At 37.0% G+C, this 16,440-nt stretch overlaps 1 pseudogene; it reads right to left on the bottom strand.

Moving 5' to 3' along the window:
* Window positions 1-1,088: 1,088 nt before the first annotated feature.
* Window positions 1,089-16,031, bottom strand: LOC140532176 (small ribosomal subunit protein mS29 pseudogene; annotated as a pseudogene).
* Window positions 16,032-16,440: the final 409 nt, after the last annotated feature.

Genomic DNA, 16,440 nt, shown 5'->3' with positions numbered 1-16,440 from the left:
AAGGCCCAGTAGAACCAACAGCATCAGCTGGCGGTGGACCATGTGTTTCCTATATGTGGGTAGCTCATTCCCACTATTCTCATTCTTCCATGGACATTGTATTTACAGGAGAATGAGCCCGTGACACGTAGAATATTTTTAGGCAGTCTTCATACTTTATCTTACCAATCATCTAGTCTGACCCCTTCATTTTACACATAAGGAAAGTAACGCCTATCGAATTTAAGTGAACTGCTTAAGACCACAGAGGCAGCACCTTTGATTCCTTACTCAGCGCAGATTCTACAACCACAGTCAAGAAGGTTATGGATGAGATGGACTTTTGTGCCTTAGGAAGACCTCTTGGTTCACCCTTGAATCCTTGCCTTCTCCAGTATCAAATTACTGAAGTCTCAATCTTTGGTTGCTCTTTCAACTCATTTATGATCAAGAAGAAGAAGAGTTGTTTACCGCCTTTTCAGATTTTTTTTTTTGCCTATGTAGTAACCATTCCAGTCAGATACTATAAAACTTCAAGTCATATAACCCTAGCCAGAAAAAGTAAAAGAAGAAAGTAAACAAGAAAAGAGCTAAGTTTATGTGATGGGTAGGCCAAAAAAGGAGTGGATGTTTTCATTTCCACCTGCTGAACTAAACTGTAAATAGAAAACACAATTATCTAGGAATTCTCTTTAAGTGAGTACATGTAGACACTAACACAGACTCAAAATGAACACTAAAACTTACCCAGCGCTTATCATATGACAAACCCAATGACATTCTTCTTTTTAGAAAAGCATTGTATCTTTTTTTCTTCCTTTTAAAAGAGGGAAGGTTCATAGAATCCTGCTTCTGAGAACAATGTGCAGTGTTCACATTTTGACACAAGTGACAAGACTAGGGATGGGATCATCACTTGGTTCAGAGACTTTGATAGAACGTCTGAAAACCCTTGGGAAGGATCTTCCCTGATGTCTAGAGGCCTGCTATGGACTCCAAGGCCTGGGATCTGTCCAGACATAGGACCTTGACTGCCTCTGGAGCAGGACTTGCTTTTTGATTCAGACAAACCAATACCAAGAACCAGATACAATGGAGAAGGGCATGCTTTAGAAATAAGCACAGAGTTATTCTAGCTGCCAGGGACTGGAGTTGCTAAGGAAGAGAAGCTTCTTTTTTTTCCTCCTGTGTGAACTTCCTTGTGCTGAAGCCACCTGATTTTCAAATAATACTGAATATAACTTTCAAACTCTTTTGGGATATAATTGTAAACTTGACTGGGAGTAGAGGTATATTGTTCCTCAAAACTTTCCTTTCATGGAAAGTCCTGGGGTAGATAGGTAGCTCTGGGTTTAAAGAAAATATCAGTCTGGCTCAAACTCACCAGGATAGCCCTTCATTTTAATCACTATTCACCATTTTATTCACATTATGAAGGACCTTCAGCTTTTCTGGGGCAGTGTAGTCCTCCCCCAGAGAGTACTGACACTATCCACTGCCACCAGAAAGTGGAAGGAACCCAAAGAACTTTGTCTCTTCTGTTCTTTCATCACAATCCAGCAGCATCACTGGTATTTTTCACTGGATTTAGGCCCATCCCAACTACTTCTCCAAGAGGTCTGCCCTCCTCTATGATACCCACTTTGTTCCAGATATACTTCTCTTGAATTGTGATCTGGTTCAGGAACTGCTCATTTGAGGTTTTCAAATTCTTCAGCCAAGTTGAAGTTTTCAGGGGTTTATCATAAGGTTCTTCGTTGTAGGTAGACTGCAGAAGATTCTGACAATTTTTCACCCAACAATTAACATCTGAAATATGCGTTATCAGTCAGTCCTGTTTTTTGCACAGAAATGAACAGCATGGCAAAGAGTAAGATTTTGCTGTGCCCTTCTCACCATAGGGGACATATCGGATAGCAGAGTTAGTAATGTTTGTATTTTTCAAGTAGTGCAGGAACTCTAGGGCTGGTTCCTGTACCATCAGGGAGGCTTCATTGAAGATTTTCACTTGCATTCCAAAATGAGGGGGGCAATCCACATGGGAAGATAGTCTTCAGTTCCTCCAGGGGAATGATTTAGTGCAAACACAAGTGCGGCTTCCCATGCATGGCTGGGTCATTCACTTGCATGTGAAAAATAGCTCTTGATTTTTCACCTGGAACCTGGGCATCTACAGTGACAGCAATGCCACTTTCAGGCTAAGGGGATGGGGGGATGTACCAGACTGGATCACCCAGACCAAGAAGGTCATGTGATCAGGGTAGCTACTGTTGGTGTGATGGGGTTAAACTTTCTCTCCCTTCTTCTGGGTTGAGGACACAGGTACGTGTTTCATCAAGTCTCCCAAATCATGTAGAACTCAGAACAAATTCTGCCTACTCTTCTCATATCCGTTTATCTATGTCCTTGTACTTGATGAGAATGAAACCATGCCACAGGAATCATATGTTCCATTTGTAAATATAACCCTATAAAATGAGAGAGAAAGAGAGAGAGAGAGAGAGAGAGAGAGAGAGAGAGAGAGAGACAGAGAGACAGAGAGACAGAGAGACAGAGAGACAGAGAGACAGAGAGAGACAGAGACAGAGAGAGACAGAGAGAGACAGAGATAGAGAGAGATGAAAAGAGTGAAGCCATGATATTCCATATGCTTTCCTTTAACTGTCAATTTTGCTCTAGCTAACACCCATGCCTCTGTCCCTCAATCAGGGGATGTTTTTAAATTTATTGACAAAGAAGGAAAGTATTTCTAAGGCAATAAATATAAATTCTGTTTGGGAAGCAACTTTCTCCATTTCCCTTAAAACCATCCTTTGGCTCAATTGCACCCAAAGGAGTTCCTGACCAGTTGAGATTCATATTAGTCTCAGAAGAGTTTAAAAATCTCCTTCCAATAAAATTTCTGGTTTTTCTGAGCGTGCAGCTGCCATTGAAGCAAGTGAATTTCTTCTTTCTTTGTGTATACAACGAACTTTATTTTCCAGCCTAACTACTTTTACCTTTCCATTAAAGAAATAATACAAAATAATGATATCTTAGATAAAGCCATTTCTTTCGAGAAGATATGACTATTTAAAAAATGAAATGTCAAGAAATTTTTAAAGAAATGTGTTATGAAGAGAGCTAGAATGAGGTAACTGATAAGAGGCAAAAATTTCACCAATGAGCTGGAAATCAATACAGTTACACTGCCATTCTCCGTGGATTCCCATTGGGCCTACATTCCTTAGATAGTCACTCAGGTCCCTCATGCAGTTCACTGCAGAAGTAAACAGGACTGAACTCCGTTCTTCCCCTTTATTTTTTAACACTTATCCTGCAGTTGAAATCATTTTTTTAAGAAGTCTCTGGTGAAGGTCGAGCCTCCTTTTCCTCATCCACCACTCTGTCCATGTACTTGCTCTGCCCAGATACACTTACCTTTCCCTTTTCTATTTCTTGGAAAAGGAGGAACTAAGATTCCAGTTCTAGACCCACGTATACATATACACATACTGATATACATACATACATACATACATACATACATACATACATACATATATATATGTATATATATATATTCAATTCCATAAACATTTATTAGGTATGTACTATGTGATAGGCACTGAATATATGCACATATACATAAGCATATACATACACATAAACACAGACATAATTAAATACACAATGGTGCCTTTCGCCAACTTGTATTTCTACACTTTATAGATTTCCACCCAGAGAGTAGACTTAGCTTTTGACTAAGGCATTTACCAAGACTTTACAGCAAGAAGAATTGGTACAAAACTCTTCTTTGAAATACAAAACAAAGCAGCAACAACAACAACAACACAGTTCCATGGCAAAGTGGATAGAGTGCTGGATTTGGACTAAAGAAGATCTGAGTTTGAATCCTGACTCAGGTACTTAAGAGTTATGTGATCTTGAGCAAGTAATTTTCATCTCTTTCAGCCTCAGTTTCCTCATCTATGAATGGGAAAAATGGCAAATAACTCACAGGGTTGTTTTAAGGGTCAAACAAGATAACACAAATAAAATATTTTGCGAACCTTAAAACTCCATATAAATTCTAAGTATTGCTGCTAACTAAGCCTAGCTATTGCTATTATTACTAGTACAAAACATTTCTCCAAAATCCTTGACTATACTCTTCCACAAATAGGCAACGTCTTTGGGAGTAATGGACTCAAACCCAAAAGTACGATGATATTGAGGACATATTTAAAACACACTATTACAAAGGATAACTCTCAACTCTTGGTTCTGAAAGCCCCTTCTTTCTTTGTCTAATCTTTGTGCTGCAGCTTTCTGTTAGTTGAGTCATTCAGCAGAACTCACACGATTTGTCCATATCCTGAATCTCTCTACAGCTGACACTTCTCTACACACAATTCATGCTTCCTGAAGATGCATACTTCCTCCATAGGGGTTGTCTCTTCCCATACATGGTGATCTTTGGTTTATTTCTCTGCTTCAAAATAGTTGTTTACCCAGTGATCTTGACAATACAGACAAGAAGACAAAGGGGAAGGGAAATCTCTTCCTTCTCATTGAGTACCTGCCTTTCAGGAATGTATTATAGAGCCACTTCAGACCATAATTCTTATGCTGGTGAAAAGATGAAATTTCTCCAGGTTTTTACAACATCCAGAGATAAGTTCAGCTCATTTGGTTAGATATTTACCTTGTTCCCTTCTTGATCAAATTAACAATGTTTACACCTCAGGAGAGATTCACAGAGCTCACAGTTCACAAAGCACTCATTTTACTCCCATATTGATATATACTAGCATGTATTGGACTACGGTAAAATTACATTCTCCTTCCTTTATGTGTGTGTGTGTCTAACATATTTTGCTCTTATTTCAGTTAATTATAATAGCTACTGAAGCTTGCTTTATTTTTTTTCCTTAAAGTAATCTAAATCCAGTCTCTAGCCAACAACTCGCCTTGCCCTCGTTATCCTAGACAGTCCAAAAAGTCCTAAATTCCCAAGGTTACTTTTATTATTATCTCCCCTTATGTTTATTTCCTCCTCCTTTATTCCAGATGATAGGGACCTTTGGATTCCTTCTTACCAATCTTGTCCTACGTACTTAACTCATCCATTCTCTGACCAGTGACATTAACGTGTTCTCTCAAAGAAACATTATTTTCCTTCCTTTTTTTTTCTTTGCTTTCCACTTGCAGAATTTCTTTCCCCCTTCATGAATTAGCATTTGTGGGAAGCTAGATATAGCTATAAGAGGAGTTTAAACTTGAGTCCTGGGTGCCCAAGGCTATTCTTTGTCTTTTCCCCATCCTTTACTCCTTTTGATATCATGCAATACTTCTCCTGGAATTAGTTCCCGAAAGTATAAAACTGACCTGGAGAAACCCTTCTCTGAAGAGCCTGAAGGAAGGAAGTGAAAAATAGCATACTTCAGTCTTACTCAGTGTCAGTTTCCCCCTCACCTCTGGAACTGGATAGTATGCTTCATCAATAATCCTTTGTGATAGTCTTGGATCATTGTATTGTTGAGAATGGCTAAGTCATTCAAAGTTCTTCATAGCACAATATTGCTATTGCTGTATAATGTTCTCTTGGTTCTGCTCCATCCAGTTTGGAGCAGTTCATGTAATCTTTCCAGATTTTTCTGAAATGATTCTGCTTATCATTTCTTATAGCACAATAACATTCCATCATTATCATATACCACAACTTGTCTAGTCATTCCATAGTTGATGAGATTTCTCTCAATTTCCCATTATTAGTCCCACAAAAAAGCTGTTGTAAATATATTTGTACAAATAGGACCTTTTATTTTATCTTCTTTTTAGATGTCTTTGGATAAAAACGTAGGAATGGTATTGCTGGGTGAAAGGGAATACATAGATTTATAACCGTTTTAGGAATAGTTGTTTGATTGATTTGTTGTGTCTCATTGAATTATTTGCTTCCACTTGTCTGATTTTATTTTCTATTGTTCTCTTCAGTTAGGTTTTCTACTTCCTTTTCAGTTTGACCAATACTACTTTTTAAGTAGTTGTTTTCTTCAGTGAATTTTTATATATCTTTTTCTATTTTTTGTGTTCTTTCTTTATCAAGTTATTGACTTTTTAAAAAAATGGTTCTCTTGTATTCTTATTTATTTTCCTAATTTTTCTTCTACTTCTTTTATTTTGTCTTTAAACTCTTGTCTGAGCTCTTTCATGAGTATTTGTTTTGGGCATGAGAACAATTCTCGTTTTGGGGGGGGCTTTGTTCATAGGTGTTTTTCCGCTGCTGTATTCTTGAATTTGTGTCTAATCTTCCATGTCACCATGATAACATTTTATGATCAGATTCTTTTTCATTGTTGTTGCTACTGCTACTTTTTGCTAATTTTTTCCAACGTTTTTCTATATTTTTAAATTTGAGCTTTGTTTCTGGGATGGAAAGGGCATGATTCTAAACTTATTGTGCAGGGGCTGCAGAACTTGAATGTTTGCCTGGTGCAGCACTGATGCTGGCTTGGGGCCCATGATATACCCTTATGTTTTGTGCTGCAAAATGTGTATGTTGGGAGGGAGTTGTATTTTTTTTTGGAGGCGGGGTTCTTGGCACTGGTATCTATTCATTCTCCCAAGGCTCTACCCAGGCATGTAGGGAATGCCAGTGCTGTTATATGACTGATCACTACATGTGCTGATGCATGTATGTGGGGTTGGGGTGGGGAGCATCCTGGCACTTATATCTTCCCTGGCCCTGTTCTGAGACACAAAGGAGTATTCCCAGATTTCTGTTTGCCTGTTCACCTAGTGCAGCACTGGGACTCAGGGCCTCCTGTTGACTGGTTAAGGCCTGCTGCTGGATTACTGGGTTGCTTCGTGTCCTGGACTGAACTCTCCTTTTACCCAAGGGAGATAGAATTTTTCTGCCTATCTTCCAACTTTATTGTACTAGAATGTTGTTTCACCCCATCCTTTTGCTGGTTCTGCCTTTTCAAAATTCATTTTAGCACGCCATTTTATAGTTGTTTGAAGATGGAAATGGAAGAATTCACGAAATTCCGTAATTACTCTGCCACCTAGTTTGCCTGAAGCCCCTCTACTAATATTTTTTTTCAAATAAGTAGACAGTGTGAAATAGAAATTCATGGTTTTATAGTAAATCGTCTTTTTTTTGTTGTGTGCACATACAGTTATTTTATCTTTTTGTAATTAAGTACAAAATCAATATATTTTTAAAGAAAAGATCAGAGTTCACAAAATGGCTATTCAACAAAACAGCAAGTACTGAGAAGGGGAAAATATCTTAAATATATTGTGAATTAGTGAAAACAAAATACAAGGTATATATAGTGGAAAGAGCCCTGGTCTGAGTAGTCAGAAATTTAAATTTTACCACTGGCCTTGGTTCTAATCAGCATTTAGGGACGTCACTTTCTGTGAGCTTCATTTTACTCATCTACAAAATCAAAGTGTTGTACTAGAAAATTTCTAGATTTGTTTTCTAGCTCTGACATTTTATGATAGTTTAAAGCTTTTTAATTATGTGAAAGTTTATCTCCTCATTGATTTTTGTGTGGTTGGTTTGACTTTAATTCTCATAGGTCAGAGTGGTCATGTTAATTCTCTATTAAGCTACCTCACCATTTTGGAGTATTTCTAATGAAAGAAAAAGAATCTGGAGAATCAAACGGTTTCAGTTAACTTAAGTGGCTAACGATGAACAATTTTGCCTCTGAAAATACCCTTATTAAAAGTTGAGTAACCCAATGTGTCACTTTTTCATAGCACATCTATCAAGAAAATAGAATTTTGCTATTCTCGTATTATAACTTGTACCTATTCTTTGTAAATTTTAGAGACTATGATGTAGTTATGGGGAAGATTTTGCAACAGAACTAACTAATAATGATAAAATTCTGTGCATTCCAAAAGATCAAGTATGATTAACATCTAACGAAAAGCTACCAAACATATTTAGCTTTTTATTGTCATGTATTTTAAAAATATTTATTCTTTTCATTATAATGTTATGCTATGTAATAACCCCCATGAACTTCTGCCCACATTTTAGAATTATTAGTCACTGACACTTATTTGTTAAATACTCCCCCTTGCGGAGACTCATTTTGTTTGATTCTGAACATCTTGTAGTAAATTTCTGGATAAAACATTGCATTTATTTCCATACTCACCTATTTGTTTTCTTTTTTTCCTTCTGAGATATTGCTATTAATTAAATATATACATGAATACAAGACTAAATAACTACTTAAGTGGAAATTCAAAGAAAAAATGTCAGACCAAGTTGAAAGTGGACAAAAATTACCTGAACTATCTGCCATGCTAAAAAAAAAAATACCTTCAAAAAGATGTTGGTGAGAAGATCAAGCAACACTCAGATATTATAATGAGAATAATTGCCATAATACTACTCTTAACAAGGACAATAGCAATAATGATAATAATGAAGATAAAGTAAAGAAAAGGAAAAAAAGCTTAGAAGATTCTTTCTTTAACTTATTTAGCAAATTAATTAGACCAGAGTCACTTTGCAAACGAAGAAGCTTAAATAAGACAGGCCATCTTGTCTTTGGAAATAGAATCTTACTCCCTGGATAAAGGAGTTAGGAATAGGCAAAAATGTAATTATAAATTCTCTTCAAGATAAGTGGCCTATATGAAAACAAAAATATGAACAAACAATAGCAATAGGAAAGAAACAAAAAAATCAAACCATAGTGGTCTTACCAGAAAAAATAATTTGATTATTCATGTAGATTGGAATGTAGGATGTGTTGAGACTCTAGGGTGAGAGCTGCAAAGCCCTTTTCAGGATTGCTTCTTACATTTGGTGTCCACCTGACCCACATATCTCTCACCCATAGCTCCAAGAAGCCTTGGTATGCACAGTGGCCACACCCTGTAAAACCATTTTGGCAGATGAGCTAAACAAGTCTAAGGATACTGAAGGATCTCAAACCCATCAGTGAGTTTGGGAGTTGTCTACTCCACGCATATGAAGATTTCTCCTGGTGGAATGGACAGTTGAGAACTACTTGTTCCAACAGCCAAGAAAGTAGTTGAAGCAGGCTTTGTGGAATTCTTAGACCTTAGTTAGACATCAAAGATACCAAGGTCATACATTATATTTTGAGTCATCAACAGTCATCTTGACTCTGTCCAGTCACTGGACTGTGATGACTCTGGAAGAGAGGATGAGGTCAAGGACTTTGTGCAACTCTGCCTCACTCAGATTCATTTTACCAATTTTACCTATCTCAAAGTCCTGTGGTGTGAGGCAAGTGACAAAATAGCAGGTGCCTTATTCAGTTGTCTATAATTCACTATCATCCTTTATGTCAGATCTGACTTTCATACTGGCCATACAGGTCTATTCCATCTAGTGCTTGTAGACACTTACATTCCTGCCTCAGTTTATTCTTTATAATATTGGTAATTGCATCTTGCCTACCTGGCACATGATAATGCTTTAAAGTAATTACTTTAGAAAGTTCAGGTAAAGTGATTGGATACATTTTAACATTTTTCCACTAAAACTGAGTTAATTCCTATCTTCCTTACTGCAAATTGGTGTCTCCCCTAATGTAAATTTAGAGTCATACTTCTCAATTTATCTATTGTAATGATATATTCAGAAATGCGTACAATTACCATGGTATATTCTTTCTTAGGTAATTGTCTAATTTTCACTGTTAGTTTGACTTGTTTGGCTAATATTTCACGCCCTCCCAGTCCTGTGATGGTGATAGGAGTTTGACGTTTACACTTATCAGGGTTTCTATTTAAAAGGAAAGCCTCTGCCACAATGTCTACTAATTCCCTAGTTACAACATTTGCTCCATTTTTCCAATATATAGGCAAATTGATATGGGATGTATAATTCCAGCTGTGTATTTCTTTAATCTGAGCTAGGGCTCAGTCAATTTCCTTTTCTCCCTGAATGTGTATCGAACTTGGATACCAAGGTTCTGGAGCATCTGTAAGGGCAGTTCATACTTCTTTATTCTATGTAATATCAAGTGCCTTTTCTCAGTACATAGAATACCTTCTATTCTTCCAAAAACAACCCTTGCTCTCAATGGAGCAGACAATTCTTTTCTTGTCAATCTATTCTGACTTTGACTCCACTGGCTATTTACTCTTCTCTCTTGAAGAAAGTTATCTTTTCCCCAATCCCCGAAGTCACTGAACTATAAAATCTTATCCAGCATCTCTGAAAGATGGTTCCTTATTTTCCCAATTGTTAGAGTCAAAACTTGGTGTTTATAAGTGGAAGGAGAAGTCTTGAATATTATACTCCTATGGGAAACTGAAAAGGCATTATAACAGTATGCATCTGCATTTCTGATTGTCATGGCAGTCTTCTTTACCTTACCCTTTAGCTTTCTTATACAGTCCCTAAGTGAATACCAGAGTCTATCTCCACTAGGACACATAGAGTCGGTGGAATACTACCTACTGCAGCCTTTTGCATCCAAAGCTAACAGATTAGTTGTATTGTTGTCTCCCTGCATATTGTAATCTCCACAGGCTTTCTATATGAAAGTATTCGGACTGATATCTATAAATTCTAAGCAATCCTTGTCATCTGAAGATATTCCTCCAGCCCCTTCATCCTTGAGTCTCACTATCCAAGATACAAACGATTCTCCCATCCTTTGAGTGAACAAATTCAAAATATCTGTGACTTTCTTCTGAGTAAAATCCTCAATTATCTCCTTAAACAATGTGTTCTCTGCTTGGCTCTCTTATTTTTGTCCTGCTATGGGGCAAACTGAAGCCATAGAAGTCTCTCCCTGCAACATTATTTGATTTTTCAACTTTGACTTAATTAAATTTTCTGTCCACACACTCTCCTGGCAGTTGCCTTCATGTCAAATATGCTGAGTCTGTACGAAGCTCATATGCACACTTCTTTTGCCAGTCTTCTGATTCTTCTTAGCTAAATGAACAGCCTTTCATTCCACCTGAGACCTCCCAGACTGCTCTTTTAAAGAAGAACCCTAATGCTGAGAATTTCCATGCAAACTAGCTAACATTTTTTATGATTTTTTTTCCTTCAGCAGCTTGTCTGTGCTTTCACATATATTACATTAACCTGGCAATAAAACCCAGCCTCTCCTAGTTACCCCCCGCCAGTTGCTTATTGGTCTTATTGGTATTCCTTGCAAACACTTTCACAAGTCTCTATGTTTCCCCTCCTGTAATCTTGCTTCCCAGTTTTCACAAGGTCCAGTGCTTGTAGTCCATTTCTTTACTAGGGGGGAGTATGGTATATCTTCCCATTCTGTGATATTCATTTCATTCTCTAAATCCTTTCTGCCTCCAAATAGAGATTTTATATGCTGTGATCCCATTTATGACACCAAATGTGACACCAAGGCAATATTCGCAACACTGATGGTGACTATGAATATACAAGCATAGAGCTCAATCACAATGTATAACATACTTTCCATACTGAAAGCGAAAAAAAAGAGAAAACATTTATTCAGACACCAAAAATTCAACTCCCAGAATCAGAAAGCAAAATAAGTAATAGTAACCAAGAAATCAAAATACATTATAACTGCAGGAGGCAAAGTCTCTGCTCCCTGCTGGTGCCTTCCTATAAATGAGCCTAGCTATGGCTGCTTGCCTGTGTGCTTCTAAGCTCTGACTAGGCAGACCAACTTCTTCCCAGTTCTGTTCCACCCTTCCTGTTTCACTCATTCACAAAGCTCTCCCACCACATGTGACTTAGGCTTCCATGTGGTTTAAGCAGGTCACATGTATCTATTGGTGAATGGGAAAGATTTTCCCATTTAAATTACCATTACACTCCTCTTGGGAAAAGACCTATGAGCTTTCTGGTGGTTGTTATCACCATTGGCAACTAAAATTTTCAACGCCCAGAAGATCTCTTCCAACCATCTTTCTTAGGTATCAGTCTTGTGGAATCCATGAAACTGCCATCAGCTCAATCACGAAGTATGATGCTTACATCCATAACAATTTGCATAACAATACCGTGTTGTCTGATGTACCCAGGCATTGCTGACAGGATGCAAAAGGAGATTACACCCCCATCTGCCAGAGCAATGAACTTAATGTTGCTACCCCACCTGAGTGCAGATATTCTGTCTTGATTGAAGGTTCCATCTTAGCATCTCTTTCCACCTTCCAACAGTTGTGGATCAATAAGCAGTAGCATGATGAGTCTGTGCCTTCTACTGTACACCACAAAGGCTTCTAAATGGCCAAATTGTTTTTTTTTCTTGTCAAAAAGTGTGACATGATTATAGCCCCCCAAACGATAAGAGCTTGGCATAACTTTAATCTGGTATTATTTTGGCACTTGACTCAGGATGTAAAAACTAAAATGGTCAAGGTAATAAACAGTCAAAGTATGTTGGCGGCAAATACCCCAAAGTACCAGAGACTACATTTTTGGTTGTTGTTGATTAATAGTCATTCCCAATATTGTGTAATCCATTGTTACAGCATTACGAGCCTTGGGTGAAGGCTATCTGATGCTTGAGCAAAGGAATTACTTAACAAAGATTCAGATGGGGAGAGGTGAGGGTGGAAGGTATTCCTTTACATGTAAATTATTTAATCCTTTAATCAAAATCTTTTGTAACTTCCTCCTTAATACTTTTTCCTTTAAAAAAAAATTGTCAGCCATATGGCACTCTCTCCAGTACATTCCTTACCTGCACCCAACATATATGTGAAGGAAGAGTTTATAGTCTCTCTGTGAGTTTTATGATACTTGTGCCAATACTTTGGGAAGGGGAAGAGCTTTACCTGTAAACTGACTTAAGAACAATTCAAATAAAAGTGCACATGTTAAAGAAAAAAATGCCCTAAAAATTGCTTACCAAAACCTAGTTTGATTTTTCTGACAGTTGGAGATTCCATCCTGCAATTGAAACACATGCAAAAAATGTATTAAAAAATTGAGCAAAAATTATCCCACTTATCATTAGTACATGGAATGTGCACACATTTGTAGACAATACAAAGTCCAGTAGACCTAGAAGATGAACAGCTATTGTTGTAAAAGAATTTCATAGGCATCATACCCAAAGAGTAACCCTGAGCAAAACAACACTAGTAATCAAGACCTGCTTACATAATTCAGAGATGGATATACATTTTTGTTTGGAACTGCCATAGTGAAAGGATGTGCTGTGATGCTGGTGTAGGTTTTTCAATCAAAACTAATCCAGTCAATATGCTTATATGCCTGCTAAAAGAAGGGAACGATAGGCTCATGACAACATAATTGGCACTTCCATGGCACCATCATCAGTGCCTATGTTCCCATCATGTTGAAAACTGATAAGGTAAAAGGAAAAAAAAGAATATTTGTAAAGAACTTGAAACCCTTATTATCAATGTACCAAAAGAGGACAAGCATATAGTTATGGGTGACTTTAATGCTGGAGTAAACTCAGATCCCATACATGGCAGGGAGTCCTTCAGAGAAACTGAGTTGGAAACAGTAGCAGCAATCATCACTTACTACTGAAGACCAGTACCTACATTGACCTTCCCATAACCAATACTGTCTTCTGTTTGCTTAACTGCAATAAAACTTCATGAATGAACCTTTGCAGTAAATATTGTAATTTAATAGACTATGTGATTGCAAGAAGAAGAGACAGACAAGATGTGAGAGTGATGAAGGCAATCTGTGGAACAGAGTACTAGACTGATCACAGATTTATCCTCTTCAAGCTAAATATTTGTATTCAACAAAAGTGGCGGCCCCAAGGCAAATTGACTATCAGAATTAATGTCAATCATTTAGAGTACTTCTCTCAGTAAGAATGGTTTGTTCCTAATTGGGAAGGAAAGTTGAGCCAATATATAGTAAACAATAGTGGAGCAGAAAAGGAGTGGGCAGTTTTCAGAGATTAAGACTGATATTAAGACTGATTTGATGAAAATGATGGTGAAATTTGGGAGCTGCTAATAAAAAATGAGAATTCCACAGGGCTTATCAGCAAGTAATTCATCCATCTCTAAGAATGCAGCATTTAATTTGAACACAAAGTACAAGTGAAACTTCAGTTTTATGCTGATAATAACAATCCAAAGCATTTTCATGCTGCCCTGAAGGCTATTTATGGGCCAAAGACCTATGGTTCATCTCAACTACTCACTGCTGATGGAACCTCATTGATTAGTGATAAGGATATGATCCTAAACAGATGGGCTGAATACTTTCATGGTGTTCTCAATAGACTGTCATCAATCAATGCTGAAGTCATTGATCATTTACCTCAGGTTGAAGCCAATCCCTCTCTAGCTGATGTTCCAAATGAAGAGCAGGTTTTGAACGTCATTAGGCTCCTTTGTGTGACAAAGCACCTGCTTTGTGTGACAAAGCACCTGGTACTAATTGTATTCCAGCTGAGATATACAAGGTGTGTGTGTGGGTGGGGTGGGGGGGTTCTATTGCTCATACAAAAGTGACAGAAATTTTTTGTGTTATATGGAAAAAAAGAGGTTTTCCCACAGGAGTTTAAGGATACCTCCATTGTCTGTCTCTATAAAGATGAAAGAAATAGATTGTCCTGTGGGAAAAACAGTGGGTCTTTCTCTTTCATTGCTCTCAATTTTTTTTCTTTTCCATTTTTTCAAAGCTATTTATTAATTTCCAATTGTAAATAATCACTTCCAAAAGTTTTAAATTTTCTTCTCCCTACTTCATCCATCTTCCTCAAGACTGCATGAAATCTTACATGGGTTCTACATATACATTCTTAATATACACATTTTGACATTAGGCATGTTCAATAGAAGAATTAAAGTAAATGGGAGAATTCATGAATAAAACTAAAGAAAACAAAACCTAACAAAAGAGAGAATAGTGTCTTTCATTCTGCTTTCAGACTCTATAGTTTTTCTCTGGATATGGATGGCATTTTGCCTCGTGAGTCTTTTGGAAATGTTTGGGTCTTTGCCTTGCTATGGAGGACTAAGTCTATTAAAAACAGTCCTCACACACTTTAGCTGTTAATGTGTATAATGTTCTCCTGGTTTTGCTCACTTCACTTAGCATCCGTTCATATAAGTCTCTCCAGGTATTTCTGAGGTCCAACTGTTCATTATTTCTTACAATACTATAGTATTTCATTCATTTATATACCACAGCTTGTTCAGCTATTCCCCAATTGATGGGCATCCCCTTGATTTCCAGTTCGTGGCAACCGCAAAAAGAGATGCTATCAAAATTTTCGAACTTGTGGTCCTTTTCCCCTTTTTATGATCTGTTTGGGATACAGTCCTAGAAATATTATTACTGGGTCAAAGGGTATGCACATTTTAGAGACCTTTGGGCATAGTTACAAATTACTCTCCAGAATGTTTGGATCAGCTCACAGTTCCACCAAAAATCAATTAGTGTTCCAACTCTCCCACCTTTTCTCAAACATTTATTTTCTTCCTCTTTTGTCATATTATTCAATCTTATAGGTGTGATGTGGTATGTCAGAGCTGTTTTGATTTGTATCTCTCTAAACAATAGTGATTTAGAACATTTTTTCATGCGTATAGATAGCTTTAATTTCCCCCTTTGATCATTTATCAATTAGGAAATGACTTGTATTCTTGTACATTTGACTCAGTTCTCTATAAATTTTTGAAATGAGGCCTTTATCACAGACATTAGTTGTAAAACTTCTTTCCCAATTTTCTGCTTCCCTCCTAATCTTGGTTGCATGTTTGTTTATGCAAAACCTTTTCAATTTAATGTAATCAAATTATACATTTAGCATTTCATAGTCTTTTCTACCTCTTGTTTGGTAAGAAATTTCTTCATTCTCCATAAATATGGTAAATAAACTATTGCTTATTTTCTTAATTTATTGAAATTATCAGCTTTTACCCCTATATCATGTACGCATTTGGACATGTTTCTGGCATACTTTCTCAGGAATTGTTCTATATCCAGTTTCTGCCACACTATTTTCCAGTTTTCCCAGCAGCTTTGTCAAGCAGTAAGTTCTTATCTCAAAAACAGGGGTCCGTGGTTGTATTAAACATTCGACTGATGTAGTCATTGACTACTGTGTCATGTGTACCCAATCAATTCCACTAATCCACCCCTCTATTTCTGAGTCAGTATCAAGTGGTTTTGATGATTGCTGCTTTATAAAACAATTTAAGAACTAGTATGTGAGGGTCACCTTCCCTATCATTTATTTTCATTAATTTCCTTGATATTTTAGACATTTTGTTCTTCCAGATGAATTTTGATGGTATTTTATCTAGATCTACAAAGCAGTTTTTTGGTACTTTGATATGGAAGTGAATAAGCAAATTAATTTAGGTACAACTGTCATTTTTATAATGTTAGCTCAGCCTACTCACAAGCAACTGATTTTTTTTTTCCAGTTATTAAGGTCTGACTCTATTTGTGCTAAAAGTGTTTTGTGATTGCATTCATAAAGTCCCTAGGTTTGTTTTTGC

The sequence above is a fragment of the Notamacropus eugenii genome, chromosome 3 (genome assembly GCF_028372415.1).
Source record: "Notamacropus eugenii isolate mMacEug1 chromosome 3, mMacEug1.pri_v2, whole genome shotgun sequence".
Lineage (NCBI taxonomy): Eukaryota > Metazoa > Chordata > Mammalia > Diprotodontia > Macropodidae > Notamacropus > Notamacropus eugenii.
This window is presented reverse-complemented; position numbering and strand designations above follow the sequence as displayed.